The 16,798-nt window shown below is 44.3% G+C and overlaps 1 protein-coding gene and 1 long non-coding RNA gene across 6 annotated transcripts in view; one reads left to right on the forward strand and one right to left on the reverse strand.

Annotated features, from left to right (window-relative positions):
- The window catches only part of Med13l (mediator complex subunit 13L), a 226,670-nt gene that overhangs the window by 143,265 nt on the left and 66,607 nt on the right, over window positions 1-16,798 (forward strand). Inside the window, exon 1 of one of the 5 annotated variants that reach the window (XM_031337652.1) lies at window positions 9,803-10,051. The exons of the other annotated variants lie outside the window; for them this stretch is intronic. The gene's annotated coding sequence lies outside the window, so the exon portion shown is untranslated. Of the gene's footprint in view, window positions 1-9,802; window positions 10,052-16,798 lie in introns of those variants that run through there. 5 annotated transcript variants of the gene reach the window in all.
- LOC116068299 lies at window positions 6,262-8,394 on the reverse strand. The gene is made up of 2 exons (XR_004109533.1): window positions 7,650-8,394; window positions 6,262-7,078 (listed from the first exon to the last, which is right to left on the reverse strand). It is a non-coding gene; the product is annotated as an uncharacterized LOC116068299 (long non-coding RNA).

Genomic DNA, 16,798 nt, shown 5'->3' on the forward strand with positions numbered 1-16,798 from the left:
TTTCCTTTTCCATTTGTGTACTTTCTACTGCTCTGTGTTTGGTGAATGCACTGAGGGGACAACAGTAACCAGCACCATCTCACAGAAAGTCAGTCGTGGGGAGTTTGATTCTTCCTTTCTTAAGAAAACCACACAGATCGGGGTAGTTGAGAGGATGTTGAGTTCTAGGTTCCTGACCTTTGTAGCAAGACCTTGTATCAAGTTGAACAAAGACACAAGAAAGAAAGCTAATGTTGGAGTTCAGGCTCAAGTGGACATCAAAGAGGGAAGCAGTGGAGGTTGGACTGAGAACGGTCCCAATAGGCTGTATGTATGAGTGCTTGCTTCCCAGTGATGAGGTGTGTCCTTGTTGGAGGAGGCATGCCACTGGGGCAGACTGTGAGGTTTCATTTTGAGTTAGCTCTCCCTGCCTCCTGCTTGTGAATCAGGACTCAAGCTTGAAGCTGATCCTGCCTCCCTGCCTTTGCTCTGCCATCATGAGTTCTTAACACCCTGAAACCACCAACCCAAATAAACACCTCCTTCTGAAAGTTGTCTCGGTCAATGTTTATTGCAGCAATGCGTGTAAATCCAGCCAGCCCAGCAAGCCTCTCCCTTCGGGTCAGTGTTGCCTGTTCATAATGCTGCCCTGTTTAAACAGTGTAAAGGTAATACCCACATAGGAGAAGGTAGTGAGGTGAGGCACTGGGACTATCCCCCCTTTTCACTGCAGTCTCCCCTGGTCTGGACACATACTTTTCAGAGCACTCCAGTGTGTCTGTTCTATAGTCCTTGGACTTAAGACACTGCAGTAAAGTGTTAATGCAAATCTCAGGTTAGCAGGGTGGCCCTTAAACTGCCCAGCTCTGGGTCTCCTGTTTCAGTGTTTTAAGCAAGTGGTTCTGATGTTCTGCCAGTGGGATTAGAAGGACCTCTGAGAGGAGCCAGCTCTGACACTCACTCACTGTGAGGCTGAGGGCAGCCATAGCGCTCCATCACTGCAGCACAGGTTTTCTCTCACTTGCAAGTCTTAATGAGAGTGCTGAGTGCTGTTTCTTTGTATTGGTTAAATGCACAGATTCCAGATGAGGACAGAGGTCATTTTGTGGAAGATCTCTGCATTATTGTCCCTGGTTTCAAGCAGGAGGTATAGATAAGGTGTAGCTGTTGTGTAGAGTAAAAGTAATAGCAGATGAGTGGAGATTTAAAGGTAGAATCCCAGGAAAGTGAGCTGAGAGGAGGGAGGAGCAGGCTTACCCTGCACTGACCGTTCACTGGCCAGTGCTGACCCTGGCCTTTGGGGGAGAAACAATGCTAAAACAGAGCCCACAGTTGCATTTATTTAATCCTATCATTGGGTTAGTGTTGGTTTTTCCTGAATGCTCATTTTATTCTAGTTACTTTTAAGCTTCACATTTACTTGCTGAGGTTGCATGTGCCTGGTACTTGTGCCTGGGAGTTGCTTCTCTCCGTTCTGAGTTCTGCTGTTGAACTCTGTTTTCAGGCTGAGCAACAGGCTTGTCTGCCTATGGTGTCTTTACCTGGTGATTAAAGGCCTTTGACAGTTTAATTATAGGATAGTGATTTAGAAAAAGAAACGTCATCTTCGTGTTTATGTTTATTGGCTGCATCTAGAACCAAGCAAAGCTCAGAGTTGCTTTTTGAGTTAGGAGTTAGCCTCGCCATTAACTGCTTATCTATTTCCAAACATATTAGTGTCAGTCACTCAAATTGTTTAAGTTATTTTAAAACCCATCTGTTGTGACAGATTGGGCTTAATTACTGAAGCATAAGAAGTAGAGACAATACTTCCTAGAGATATTTTCACTGGAGTTACTGTGTTTCAGCTCCTTGAAGAACATGCCTTTGTTGAGCATCCTTTTTGGTTTGTGTTGTGTTAAGGGCTCTCTATGTAGCCCAGGTCAGCATGGGGCTTAAAGTTCTGCATCAGTGTGGGAATAACAGGAGCCTTAAGTCTTGAAGCATCTTGAGAGTAATTACTTTGGTTCATGAAATTTCATTTGTTTTCAGAATTAAAAGATACTGTCATCATCTAAAAATGAAATGCCTCAAAATACACTAAAAATACGATAGACTTAAACGCCCGTTGTTTTACTCCTGTGTATGTGTTCCAGTTGGATTACAAACATGGAGCTACTAATTTTCTAAGTGATTATAAAGGAGATAAATGAATTGTAAGTTATCCTGTGACATTTTATATTAAAGTACATTTGTGGCTGATGATGTTTAATAGCATTTAGGCCAGGCTGCCTGGATTCCCAACACCTGTTGCTCTTGCAACAGGTTGAGTGTTTAGTCCCCAGCACCCACATGGTGCTCACAGCCATCACAACTCCTCTCAGGAGATCCAGCACCCTCTTCTGACCTCCTTGGGCACCAGGCATAAGTATAGTTGACATAGATGCAGACAAAGTGTAAAATAAGTAACTTAAACAAAGAAACCAACTAATCAACCAATCAACCAACCAACCAACAATAAGACAGTCATTCAAGGCTGGAGAGGTGGCTTGGTGGTTAAGAGCACTGACTGCTCTTCCAGAAGTCCTGAGTTCAGTTCCCAGCAACCATGTGGTGGCTCACAACCATCTGTAATGGGATCTGATGCCCTCTTCTGGTGTGTCTGAAGACAGCTACAGTGTACTCACACACATGAAATAAATAAATCTTTAAAAAAAAAAAAAAGACTGTCGCTCTTCCCACCTCAGAGATTCACAGTATGGATGAAATTAGTAACAATACCCTCCCTGGAAATGCAGAGGGGCTTACCTGTCTGCTAATTCAATAAACATCTCACTTAATTCTTGTAAGGCCTTCAGCGATAGGTGATTACATCCCCAATTTGCAGATATTAAAAGTAAAGTCACTGGCTTAAGGCCCCATAGCTAGTTACATGGATCTGAAGTTGAAAATTTGGGCCACTCAGTAAGAATTGGGATTATAATTGCCTGACTCCTGACGGCTGCTGCACTTCCACACATGAGTGCCGCAGTCACTTTACCTGTTCATCTCTTACATGGCAGCAGGCAGGGAGACGTAATTACAGTCGAGTATACTGGCTGCAAAAGTCAGACACCATTCTAAGTGTTTCAGATGCATTTCTTTATGTATATGGCTGCTTAGTCTGCATGTCTATCTGCAGGATTTACCACCTGTTACAGGATTTTATACAGAAACTGAGCATTCAATTAAAAGAAAATGCTTTTACATTGTTTTTACATTTTCTTTAAAAATGTAGAAGTATAGGAGTATGTCAAAAAAGACTTGCTGCCTCTCAGGGTGCACAGTGAACCTGAGTGAGCTGCTGCTCTTCAGACAGTACAGCTCTCTGATGACACTCACCATGCAGGGGGGCCACTCCCACTGAAAACACAGCTTAACCTTGCCTTCTACTTGTGCAAGGTGTGCAATGCCTTTTCTTTGCACAGCAAGTCCTTTCTCAGATCACAGGCCATTGAAAGAATGGCTTTTACCCCAGCATGTCCTTGGAAAACATTAGTGGGCCACTTAGTGGCATGTGGGTGGTTTCTGCTCTCTGCCTCTGTTGCTCTCTGGAGTAGAGAAGAATGAAAGTGGGGCTGTATTGACGGAGCCCAGTGTGAGGTGAGGTGGCTTTTACAGAGCGCCTGTACTCTAGCCTCACCTCCCTCTTGCCCGCAGTGTCCTGTGCTGGGATAGCTGCTGCTCAGGCAGGAGAGAGATCTACAGCTGCACATCTGTACACTGCAGGACAGAACAACTGCCATTGTTGTGCACAGCTCTGTAGCCCTCATAACTGCCAGAGACACTTTGCATCCATCCTTTATCAGGCAAGTACTAGAGGAGTGTGCCCTGAGTGCTCAGTGGTTGACACAGTGCAAAGGCAAGCCACTCCGACTCTAACAATGGAAGCATTGGCCTGGCGGATGTGTGAACAGTGTGTTGTGTTGGAATCCTCCTTTCCTGGGATTCTTGTGGACTCTTTATAAGCAAGTCTCAGATGTGGTGAGAAGTAATAGTAAGTGTTCCATATGAAATCTTGCTCAATGGAAAATTTATTGATAAGATACCTCAGCTTAACATAATCTTCGAACTTTATCATAAAATCTGCATGAAGTTGTGAGACTGTTGAGTTGGAGCCATACAGGCGTGGTCCCACCACCCATTAAACCTGCAATTTAAGAGCCTATCGTAGATTGTGTTTAGGAATCTGATATTCATGCATTTCTGCTTGTATATAGGTACAGTTTGAAAAGCCTGGTGAATTGCATGTGTGCTTGATGCTGGGCTGGAACTGGACATCAGTGTGATGGCTTCGCCCTATCAGGGTTGGTGCATGGCTGAGGAGGAAGGTGCTCTTTTGGCAGCCTGACACTGTAGGAGGCCCATGCACACTTTTATGCTCTGTATCAATGTTTCGCCTTGCCTGTTTGCCTGAGCAGTCTGTGAGAGACGTGCTTAGTAATATGTGACCCTGGGCACCCCTTTCCATCTAAGGTACAACCAAGCATTTTCCAGAGTCTCTCCTTTCCCCAGGACGTCAGAGTTCCAAATTATGAGCAATCTCCTTCCTTAGCAAAAGTCCTCCCATGTGACCTCTGTGTTGTCTTAGTACTACAATGATTAGTGGCATTGCCTGTTTCAAAGCCATAGCTTTTAGTAATTGTTTTTCTTAGTGAGGTGGTGTTTAAAAAAGATATTAACTTGATTACTGTCAGGCCCCACAATGACCACATGATCCAGTCAGTGAGATTTTGGAAGTAAGTGGAACACTACCATTTATAGGCCAAGGGCCAGTACTGAGTTTAAATGGTCACCCCCCTCTGCTCCCCTCAAGCCACCCATGGCCTTTCACTGTAATATAGATGGTGGTTTGCTGGGCTCGTTTGAGGGTCCCCAAAAAACAACACAGATGATACTCTGGCAGTGGGGGTGGCGTGGGAGAGTTGAGACTAGGTGGAAAGATAGACAGACACCTTAAGTACTGTGATACCAGATAGCATGGTGCTGACCCGAGAAGCCCAGGGTCTGTTATAGTTGAGAGTGGTTTGCAGTTGTTGAGGCTGGATCCTGTAGAGCCCCCAGAAACAATCCAGAACACATTTCTAAAACAAACTACTGCTACTGCTGCCACCGCTGCCACCATCGGTGGTGGTGGTGGTAGACTATTTCTTTGGAAGATGACAGCAAAAAGCACAAGTGTGCTTTGCACGGGAGATCTCGCAATTGAGTGTGATTGGCTGAGACAAGGTTGCTCTGAAGACTGAGAGTGTTAGGGTCTGTGAGAGTAGCCCCCACCACAACCTGGGCGGCTGTGGGACTTCCTCACTTAACAGCGCTGAGATCCTGTGTTCATTTCCCAAGAATAGAGTTTTCTCTCTAGAGACTTTCACATTAGCAGTTCACCTCTCAAGGAAAGGTTCCCTTTACATCTGCTAATGATCTTCAGGAAAGTCATACAAAACAGAGATGTTAGAGCTTACAAAGTAGAAAAGTCTTGTTGCTCCAGGTGGTGGTGGCACATGCCTTTAATCCCAGCACTTGGGAGGCAGAGACAGGCGAATTTCTGAGTTTGAGGCCAGCCTGGTCTACAGAGTGAGTTCCAGGACAGCCAGAGCCACACAGAGAAACCTTGTCTTGTTGCTAGCTTATTCTCCAGTACAATCTTCTTTGATACTTGTAGTAATCTTTAGTTTCTTTGTTTATATTTAGATATATGTGTATAAACTTATCACTACAGTAATTTTACATCTTTATGTCCAGATATATCTTGGGGAGATAACAGAATGGATTGTATCGCAGTTTAGGTTGATAGAAACAAAAGACACTCCCATGCCGTTGTTCACTATGTGAAGAACTCCTGCCTCAAATGGAATGTCAATATTTATTTACTTCTAAGGTCAGAGCCAGGGTTTTGCACTTGTGGGGCAGCTGCTCAAAGACAGAGCCATACCCCCACCTCTGCACTGACAAATGCAAGCATGAGTCCTAAATTGTAAGTGTACTTTACTCTCTTTTTGGTGACTAGAGTTGAATCTTTCTAGTAATTAGAACTGTTTGTTGGACTAGAGAGATGGCTCAACAGTTATGAGCACTGGCTGTAACTTCCCAAGGACTTGGGTTAAGTTAACAGCATCTACATGGAAGCTCACAACTTAATATAGCACCAGTTCTAGCGGATCTGATGTCCTTTTCTGGCCTCAGGTACTCCATGTATGTTGTGCACAGGCATAGCTGCAGACAAAACTAGATATGATAAATGAATAAATATTTAAAAACATAAAATGGTTTCTTTTAGATATTTTGACACACACATACACAAACAAACAATCAAAAACAAAACCAAAAAACTCCCCATAAAACCAAGAATCTTACTTTTGAGTGCACTAGAAAGGCCAGTGGTTTAAAATAAGCCTGAAAGTTGACTTTCATGGCCAGTAGTGTGAAAGGGGGAATTCCTAAGCATCATTTCTGCCTTTAGGTCTAGTGAGGGTGCAGCATGGTCCTGACCTCTGAAGAGAGCTCAGCATTGGTAGTTGAAGGAAATGGGGAATTTTCCCTTGGCTGTTTCCATGTGTAGGCAGGCTGCTTCAGACTTACTTTGGAGTGGCCGCGGAATATTGAGCAGAAGAATCACAACCTCTCGTAAGACGTTAGGTGTTCATTTCATCTCACAGAGCTTGCTAGGAAGCTCTTCCTGGAGTGAGTGCTGGTGATGCGTGTTGGGACACGAGTAGTCAGGGCCACCTATAGACCTTAGACCTTATGGACCATTCAGCTTTCCCTGGGTGATGCAGTCTGGAGTTTGGAGGGGGGCATCTCCTCTCAGTCCTGTTCCTGTTGGTCCTTTTATGCCTTTCCTCTGGAATGTCTCTGCCTTCCGAGGATGATTAGCTTTGAGTGGGGACTCTCCTGCCTTTGATGTGTTATTCCATGCATGTATGTTTGATCGATGTGGATAATCTCCTCTGGCCATTTCTTCAGGTGTTGGGCAACTTCATTTTAAGTTCAGTCCAAGTAAATGATTCCACTGTCTTTCCTTATAGTTCTGTTTCTGACCATCTTGTTTGGGGGCTAACTCCATATTGTACAGTTACAGGTTCTAAATTTGAGGAAGGAAAAAAAAGACAGCTTTGATTGCTGGTTTTGGTTTTTTGTGTCATTCTGAAGATAATACATTAACCAAGAATGCAGAAATCCTGCATTGTAGGCCAGAACCTAACAAGTGCTTTGAGTTAAAAGGATACATTAGTGTATTAAATTTTAAAGAAAGAAATTAAAGTTCACAAACCAAAGCAAAAATTTGTTTTCTCTCTAGTAGTATTTTTATGTAGAGTTGTTAAAAACCACTTGATTAGTGCCCAGGACAGTTACTTGTTTTCTAAGTATGCAGTCTGTTAAGATAAAACACTTTTCTGCTGGGCTTGAAGCTAAGTGCTGGGGTCTGAGCTGGCACCCACAGGCTGTGGTTCACAGCATGGACAGGTGAACCAAGGACTTGACCCAGCATCTCCTGCCTAATGGCACTCCTCGTCCCCATCTCACTGGGACTCAGACAGAACTAACGAGTCCTGGCTGAATTTACCATCGCTACAGGCTGAAAAAGATTCTTGTTCTTGATGGTGACTTAACTAATGCCTGCTAGTGAAGACGACTCCACGAGCAAATCTTACCTTTGGGCTGTGTCTCACATCAGCACCATCAGCATGCTTTGTCCTCACTGTCATCTTCACGGGCCCTTGTGCATGCCAGTAAATACTTGCATGTTTTAAACACAGCAGCCATTTCCAGGTCCACCTCACTGGATACTGGGGCAGCAGTGAACACAGGTCAAGGGATTTGTGCAAGAATGCCTTCATTTAGTGTTGTGGACAGGGCTCGGGGTTGGGTAGGATTCCCACACCTATCCTTCAGAATGTCAGTCCTGGGGTCAGGGTCTAGCCTTAACAAACTTGCCATTGAACTGGCAGCACCTCACGAAACTGCTGCAGACTCTTGTTTAGAGCCAGGAGTGAGCTGGCTCCATAGGTGAAGGGCCTTGTCACCAAGCTGAGTAAAGGAGGTGTGGGCACACACCCTAATGCCTTGACAGTAGCAATGGCAACCATGTCTGCCCACTGCTGTCTGCCTGTGGATCTCGTGCTTGGCCTCAGATGCCTCGGAACTTAACAACTTGGTGGCTTACCTCATTTTAGAGTGGCCCTGGCATTTTCCAATTTCCCTCTCAGCCATAAAGTTCATTAGTTTGTGATTCTGATTGGAAAGTCCCTCTGGGAACGGTCTTCATACTGTGTGCACAGAAGGGAATGTGTACTGTGTGGGAAACATCACGAGGCCAGCCCACTCTCTCCTCTCACACACTTGCATTGTGAGTGTGCGCACTCTCCAGAGCAGCCATTTCTAAGATCCTGCTTGAAGAGGATCTGAAACTACTAACTGGGATGATTGTTACATCCTCTAATTCAGATATTATGACATGAACACACCCTCATGTCCCCCGCTCCTGGTCACTGTTGTCCTGATAACACTGTAGAAGGGACAGGGTTAGAACTTTCCGGAGGCAGAACCATGCAGTTGATCTAGTTCTGTGTGCTTTCCCTGTGAGCATGTGCAGGAGAGTGCATCCGTGCTGTGTGCACTGTGTGCCCTGCTTGTGCATGTGGTGTGTGGGGATCACACTAAGGAGTAGACTACCAAACAGACACATGGTCAGCTATAGTAGACATGGTTAAGCAGCTTTGCAAACCAGAACCCACTGCAGCAGCAGTGTATGTGATGGCTTTGTTGTGCTTCACTCTCGGCAGCTCCTCTAGTGACTGGTCATAGCCATTCTGGTATCCAGCGTTTTCTCAGTATTGGTTCAGTTTAAAAGGGTTCCAGCATGAATGTTGGAATCGTTATAAAGTGACATATAGTTATTAATGTTTACATGCAAGGCCCTCTGATGGTGCTTGAGTGAGGCCTTAGAGAGAGAGCCTGGGGAGAAGCACAGCATGTACCTGCCATCATGCCCAGAGCCGTGAGGTGGGCGCATGTGGGAGTGCAGCCTGAGCTATACCGCAGAGTGGAACCATGAGAGACGGTGTGAGTGGGAGGAAGCTAAGCTCCTTGGTTCTCTTTAAGAAGATGCTGGGCCCCTGCACCCTTCCCTTCCTGCCTTCCATGCTATGGATGCAACTGAGCACCATATTTCTACCCGTTGGACTGGACCACTGTGATAGCCAGGCTTGACCATCAACTTGACAGCATCTGGAATCAATTAAAACTCCAGCTGCGGGGCATGCCTGTGTGGGATTTTCTTTTTTCTTTTCTTTCCTTTTCTTTTCTTTCTTTTCTTTCTTTTTTTTTTTTTTAGATTTTTTTCTTTTTCTTTTCCTCTTTTTCTCTTTCTTCTTTTTCTTTTTCTTTTTCTCTTTCTTTTTTTCTTTTTCTTGAGACAGTGTTTTTCTGTATAGCCCTGGCTGTCCTGGAACTCACTCTGTATACTAGGCTGGCCTTGAACTCAGAAATCCACCTGCCTCTGCCTCCCAAGTGTTGGGATTAAAGGCGTGCGCCACCACCGCCCGGCCTGTGTGGGATTTTCTTGCTGGGTCATTTGAGGTGGGAAGACACCCTCTGGTGGCAGCCCACATGAAAGGACTGGGAAGAAGGAGGCTTTTGCTCTCTGTCTGCTTGCCCTCACCCTTGCTGGTGAGTCGGTCCCTCTTGCTGAGGCATTCCCTCACTGGTGTTAGAACCTGCTTCTTCAGGAGTCCCACAGAGATAGAAGCGCAGCAGCTCCAGGAGTCTTTCTGGATGCCCATCATGGGATAGAGATAGCTGAGACATCCAGTCTCCTGAAGGGAACAACTCCTGGGTTCTTGGTCATTTTTTTGGGAGACACCCATTGTTAGGTCACAATCTGTAAGCCATTCTGAAAAAAAGCTTCTCTCTCTATTTTATTCTACCAGTTCTGTTCCCTTAGAGAACCCAGACCAATACAAGCACCACAGCTCCCAAAGCCCTGAGTCAAGCAGCTGCCTGGAGCCCTGGAGACTTCCCAGCCACTTCCTACTTCCAGACTGCTTGATTACAGGTGTGTGAGACACAAAGGTCTCTCACAGGGCTAACAAATGGAGTGGCAGGGAAGAAGGACCGCCACAGAGTGCTACTTGGGTTCTGTTTTGGATAGGCCTTATTTTCTTTTATATAGTGAAGCAAGGGTTTGGACCCCAAAGTGTGAAGCTCCAGGCACACAATAGCAGGTGACAGAAAAATAGAAAGGCAGCAAGACATACTTGGGCGATTCTCAGCAGCAAACCTTTCTTTAATTGTTTGCTTTAGCTTCCCCAAATATGCAGTACATTGTAGTATTCTGTTTGCATTGGGCTGGTGAAGGGCAGGAGGGAATCGTCCTGACTGGGGTAGGCTCTGTGACACATTCAAGCATTGTTCTGCCGGGAAGGCAGGGCTGTTGTGAGGTAGTGCCCACCTCGCTGATGGAGCTGGGAACTGATTCTTTTCCTTCTCTTGCTCTGTGACCCGGGCAAGTGTTTCCCTTGTCAAGCTTATGTGAACCTAGAATACAAAGTGTGACTCAGCTTGGTAGAGAGGAAACACTCGCTGAAGACAGTGTAGGAGGAGAACCTCCAGCCTCTGGAGTAAGGCAGTGCGGCTCAGTGCTGTCTGACAGAGCTGGGGTCGGCTCCTCACACGCAGTGGAAGAGTACGAAGGCTTCCTTTTTCTCCCTCTGTCCTTGTGTGCCCTCCCTCCTTCCCCCCCCCACGTGCTTTACTACTATTAAATGCCCCTTTAAGGTACTGTGAAAGTTTATTAGGCACAGCGTGTTTTGTTTGTTTGTTTTTTGTTTTTTTCAAGACAGGGTTTCTCTGTATAGCTCTGGCTCTCTGGCTGTCCTGGAACTCACTCTGTAGACCAGGCTGGCCTCAAACTCAGAAATCCACCTGCCTCTGCCTCCCAAGTGCTTGGATTAAAGACATGTGCCACCACCTCCTGGCTAGGTACAGCATGTTAAAGGCACTCAGCATAGTGCCAGCAGAGGGAGCACCAAGTGACTGTCACCCTGGCTACTGCTGCTTCCAGGCACATGCTCCATCCTACCTTTGCTTTTTGCCTCACTATTAGAATTCTAAAAATCCCCCAGACCCAGTTTTATTCCAGCTCCTCCATAGAGCCTGATCCTCATACTTGTTAGAAATCTCAGCTTGTCTCTGACATTATCTGTATCTTGTGTACTTATCTCTAGCTGTATTTTATGTGATCCACAGACTATAAAGTCCTTGAAGATGGGATTTTGTTTAACTCATGTTTCCAAGAACCTAGAAGTCACCTGGTAAAACAGAAAAATTGCCTTTTAGAAATAAACTGTGCTTTGTAGTCTGGCTGCCTTAGTGCAAACACAGTGCACAGTCCACAGCTGCATGATGTTCATACAGTGTAGAACACGCAGATGCCCTGATGCTCATACAGTGTAGGGCGCACAGCTGCCCTGATGCTCACACATCACGGGACACACAAAACAAAGTACTGTGAATCTTCAGGAAGTCAGTCACATAATAAACAGATAATGCTTATATCTGATTTCTAGAGACTGCATTCAGTGCTTTGGAAGGATGTGAATGGTTTGCTCTGCACTGATATTACACTGTCCTTTGCTCTTGAGACATTTGATTCTGATCCACCAGAACACATTAAATATTCAGCTCTTCATGTCTGGATTATTCTTGAACGTTGTTCCTTTTTTTTTTTTTTCTTTTATATCTGATTAGCCTATGTGAGTCACCCAGTGCCTTGGTCTTCTGCCCTTCTCTTGCCTCTCAGTACACTTCATAGACTGAATACAGCAGGCTGGGATGGTGATGCAAAACCTATCAGGTAACTTAAGGCTGTCTTCACCAGCTGACCCATGTGACTAGTGATGATTCCAAGCCTTCTCTCACAAAGATCACAGCGGATTAAAGTTTGGGTAAAATGACAGCAACTCCTGTTCCTTTTGGATTGGGGAGAATTAATTTGTAACATTGCTTAGAGAAACACCAGTGTGGTTTCCTCATTAGTTAAGGCTTTTAGGCCCAGATCTCACAGGACCAGACCTCTAAAGGAATGTTTAAACTTTTGGCCCAGAACAGTGGTTCTTTCTCAACCTGTAGGTCACAACCTTTTCACAGGGGTGTTTTAAGACCATCAGAAAACAGATATCTACATTATGACTCAACAGCAGAATTACAGCTATGAAGTAGCAATGGAAATAATTTTATGCTGGTGGGGGGGGTCACCACAGCCTGAGGAACTGTATTAAAAGGTCACAGCATTAGAAAGGTTGAGAACACTGGCCTAGAGATTCAGGCACTGCAGTACCTGACTTCATAGCCCTGTCCTTTGTTTTGATTCTGCTGTTTATTCTGTGTTCCCTGAGCTAACAAAGGCAGGGCATTCCTGGCTTTGAGTTCTGGTCTTTCATCCCTGGTGCTTTCTTCACTTCGTGTATTTCCTTTGACCCTAGAAAGCTGTCTCATTTTGACCTTGGGTTTCTAGACATCAGCTAAGTGTGTGATAAAAAGAAATGGCCCAGGTGCCACTGCTCTTGTTAAGGAGACAGACCAGAACTGGGGGCCTTTGAGCATCCTGGGTGGGGATTTGGTGTTGCAACCTTTCTCTTGCCTGCACCTGGGTGAGCAGGGTTCCCAGGAGGCTCTCTGTTCATGTACATGTATATCCCTGTCTTTACATGTTCTTGTAGCCAACTCTTTCTCCTTGGAGTTGATGTCATGTTGATTAGAAAAAGTTTCCAGCTTGAGTCCCATCCACTGGCTCCTCAGCATGAAAATACGGCTGCACTGCTGGTCTTAGAAAAGCTAATCAACTGAAGCTTTTGATTCATCTTAGAAAATATGTCTCTTTTATATATAGGTATATATAGATATAGATATAACATTCCTTAATATTTTAACTCTCTGGGAATTGCTCATTATCTAGGATAATCTCTAAAAAACTTCCCTTTCTTAGGATTTGACTTATTTTAAAAATAATTTTGGCCTTTCAGCATAGACTTTTAAAGGAGATTTGCTTCTAGTTGTATGTGCCTGTATGTGCAGGTGACAAGAGAGCAGAAGAGGGCATGAGGTTCCTTGGAGCTGGAGTTACAGATGGTTGTCAGCCACCACGTGGATGCTGGGAAGAAGCATCATTTACACTTGAGCTAGCTCTCCATCACTTCATGACATTGTTATGTGCATGCTTTATGTTACCTACAGTGTACATTTAAAGTACATTGTTAGAGGTTTGGGAAGGAAGCACTTCTCTGTTCTTTGACTAACAAAGAACTCTAAGTGGATGTGAGTAGCTCTTGGTTTTAAAGATGGAGCCTGTGTGCTATCCAACCTAATGGAAATCACTACCCTGTCTCCATAGCGCTTGCTCTCAGTGGAAGGGGAGAAGGTGAGCTGTCCCACTGCTTCTATGGCCACTGGCTTGGCTTGCTGCTCCTGCTTATTAGAGTGTCCCCATGTGTTCATTCTTACCTTGTGCAGTAGATGCTTCCAGCTCATAGAGACTTTGAGATTGATAGTGCCATTGATGTCTCCATGGGGAGTGTGCACTATGTATGGACATGCCTGCTTCTGCTTCAGTGAAGGAAGGCCATGTACGGCTGTTCTCTTAGTGCATCCTGGGCTTGCTGCAGCTCCATCATGGGCAAGCTGTGCTGCTCTCACATGAAGGACCTCATTCCCTCAGTGTCCCAGCTTCAGCTTCCATGCAGCTGGGTTCAGAAGAATCTAGTTATGGTGTGTGGTCTGTGCTTTAGCTTTTAGTTGTAAAAGACCAGTATAATGAAAATTCTCAATCCACTCAATTGAGGTTTACCACAGTATTTATCTTTCAAAGAACTTAAGTAATTTTTTAAACTACATTTAATTTTCAAAGGAATGGATCTTAGACCCAGGTATCTATTTTGTATATTTCTCCATTAAAAGAAGTTTGATTTTTAAAAGATGTTTTCTCTTCTATTTAGTGTAAACTGTTGGCCTACATTCACTAAGCTTATGTAATGTTCTTGCCATTGCAGAGACCCTTGTTGGTTCAATTCTCTTTTCATAGTCTGACCTCAGTGCAGTTTCCCCTGTGAGACATGAGTTAGCTGATCTGCTAACTGAAGAGACAACATGGAGGGAGTGTGCACAAGTCTGATAGGAAGCTTATCTTAAGTGTGAGTTAGAGGATAGCCTGCTACCTGGGGAGCATCCCACACCTCTGAGATCTCTTCCTAGTCCTCTAGTTGATTCATATTAGTACTACTTCGGTTTTAGGCCAAAAATTTAAATACTTTCATTAAAAAGGCTGGCTAGAGGATTGAACTAAATAGTATAGAAATTATATGATAGATTCAAGATTGATACTTTTTCTTTGGCTAAGAAAAAATTTAGAAAATTAAAAAAAAAAAATCTTGTAATCATTTAAATTTCAATCCATTTGTCGTGGGAGATCCACCCGTCTGTAATGGTCTCCACTTACACTCTTAACAACAGTGACTTCACACTGAGCAATTCCGAAAGAGGCTATTGCTACTGTCCAGAAGTAAATGTTTTCAGTGATGTCCTCTGCTGACCGGCTGTTTTCTGTGCTGGAAAACATGTTAATGACACGGCCCTCCAATCAGCTGCATTGATACAAAGTGCAGATCCTGGGTGGAAAACCTGAGACTTGTTCTTGGTGTCCCAGCGAAGGACAAGCTGGTCATTTCCGCCCTGCTGACGTACAGCTGTCACTGTGGCATGCTTGCTTTGTAGTTAGTAATGAGGTCGGGCCTAATACTAGGAACGTTGCCTTGGGAACAACATAGGAATGCTAGAGTGTCTGCCTTCTGTCCTAAGTCCTCAAATAGCGTAAACACACAGATCTTAAGAGTACATCATTCATGGCAGCAGCTGTGTGTGACTTAGGCACTTTCTCACCTTCCAGCCGACTGGTGTGAGAGATGGCAAATGTGGGCACTTGGCCCATTTGGCCCTCACTTAAAGAAAAGGCTTTCTGGATATTTTAAAAACCGCTTTCTGGTTTATTAGTTCCTTGTCACTCAAAGAGCTATCCATGTTGGTATGAGTTGTACTTCCTGGATCAGTTATTTGTAAAAAGAGTTTTCCTTCACATTTACAATTGTTTTGTTTTGTTTTTGGTGTGCAAAGATTTACTTTTGTGTACATGTGTGTTTTATCTGAATGTTTGTGTGTGTGTGCCACTAGTGTGTACTGGCTGTGGAGGTGTTAGATCCCCTAGCATTGGAGTTGTAGTTGCTATGGCTTCCCAGCAGTAACTTTGTGTTACTTAAGTTTTGTTCGACAGCTTTACGGACTGGTGTCTCACTAGCTCTTGTGATGATTCTCAAGGCCTTTGTGTTTGTTTTGTTTATTTATTTATTTTTGTATATTTTGATTTTTTTTATTAATTCTGTGTGTGGGTGTTTTGCCTGCATCTCTGTACCATATGCATGCAGTGCCCTCAGAGGCCAGAAGAGGGCATCATATCCTCCGGGATTGGTGTTAACAGCTGGCTGTGGGCCACAGTATGGGTGCTGAGAATCAAATTTGGGTGCACAGCAAGATGAGCTCTTATCCTCTGAACCATTTCTCCAGATCCTGTTTTTTCCATACTTAATTTTAAAACATAAAGCAATAATCAATTGTTATTTCTTTTCTCTGAGTAAAAATAAGACAGTGTACCACACTTGCCTTGGCCCTGCCTGAAGGGCTATTGATAAAACAGCAGCTCAAGGCAGTTCCCTATGTAATGCCTACTCTGCCATTTTGCTTTGGATTTTGTAAATTTGATGCCTTGATAGTTAGTCATCAAGCTATACTAAATGAGTATTTGCTCTCACAAGCAATGACATGTATTTTATAGCATACCCTATTATGAAAAGATAAACCTGTATACAAAAGGACCTCTGGACAGTTTAAAATCATTCATTCATTCATTCATTCATTCATTGTGTGTGTGAGTGTGTGTACCTGCTTACATGCCACAGCTTATGTATGGAGGTCAGAGGACAGCTTGCAAGAGTTGCCTTTTTCTCCCACCACATAGGTCCCAGAGTAGGTAAGCTTGGCAGCTGGGTAGGGTTTACCCAGCCGTCTCACTGACCCACCATGGGTGTGTTGTCAGGGACTGCTGTCAGGGCGGCTCAGACACTAAGCATTCCTCTCCTGCTGCTGAACTGAGTAGTCCACCTGCCAGCAGTGCTGTGCTCTGCAAGACTACCTCACATGGAGCTCAGAGCCGTGCGTTTCCCTCTTGGGGATTCACTGTCTGAGGGAGTCCCAGTGCATGAGCTCCTTATATCTCAACTAACCCACACGGGGTCTTGTTTGTTTATCCATTGTCATGCATTTCACTCCTTAGAGATTTATGTGGGAGTCTTGTAGTGATTTGCAGGGATTCTTCCACACTTGGTCCCTCAAAATCTTGCATAACATTTGACAGATTGTTCCATAGGGAGAACCAGGCAGAGGAGAATAAACCCATGTTAACCACATACACTTCGTCCAGTCACCAGGAAACCACAAGTTTTGTGGCTGGGAGCTTGTTGGTTGTGATGACTTCATATCTAGGATGAGATCATGATTTCCGTCATGAAATTTGGTCCACTTGTTTAATCTTGATTAGTGGTGTTTTTTTTTTTTTTTTTTTTTTTTTTTTTTTTTTTTTTTTGTGATTTGAAGCAGACAGCTATTTCCTTGATCCAGTCTTGATCTGGGAGGATTAGTGAGGAGTACCTGACAGTGTTTTTACTGTGAGTGTAGTGTTGACCAGATTCTCCCATTGTTA

Source organism: Mastomys coucha, unplaced genomic scaffold (genome assembly GCF_008632895.1).
Source record: "Mastomys coucha isolate ucsf_1 unplaced genomic scaffold, UCSF_Mcou_1 pScaffold22, whole genome shotgun sequence".
NCBI classification, from domain to species: Eukaryota; Metazoa; Chordata; class Mammalia; order Rodentia; family Muridae; genus Mastomys; species Mastomys coucha.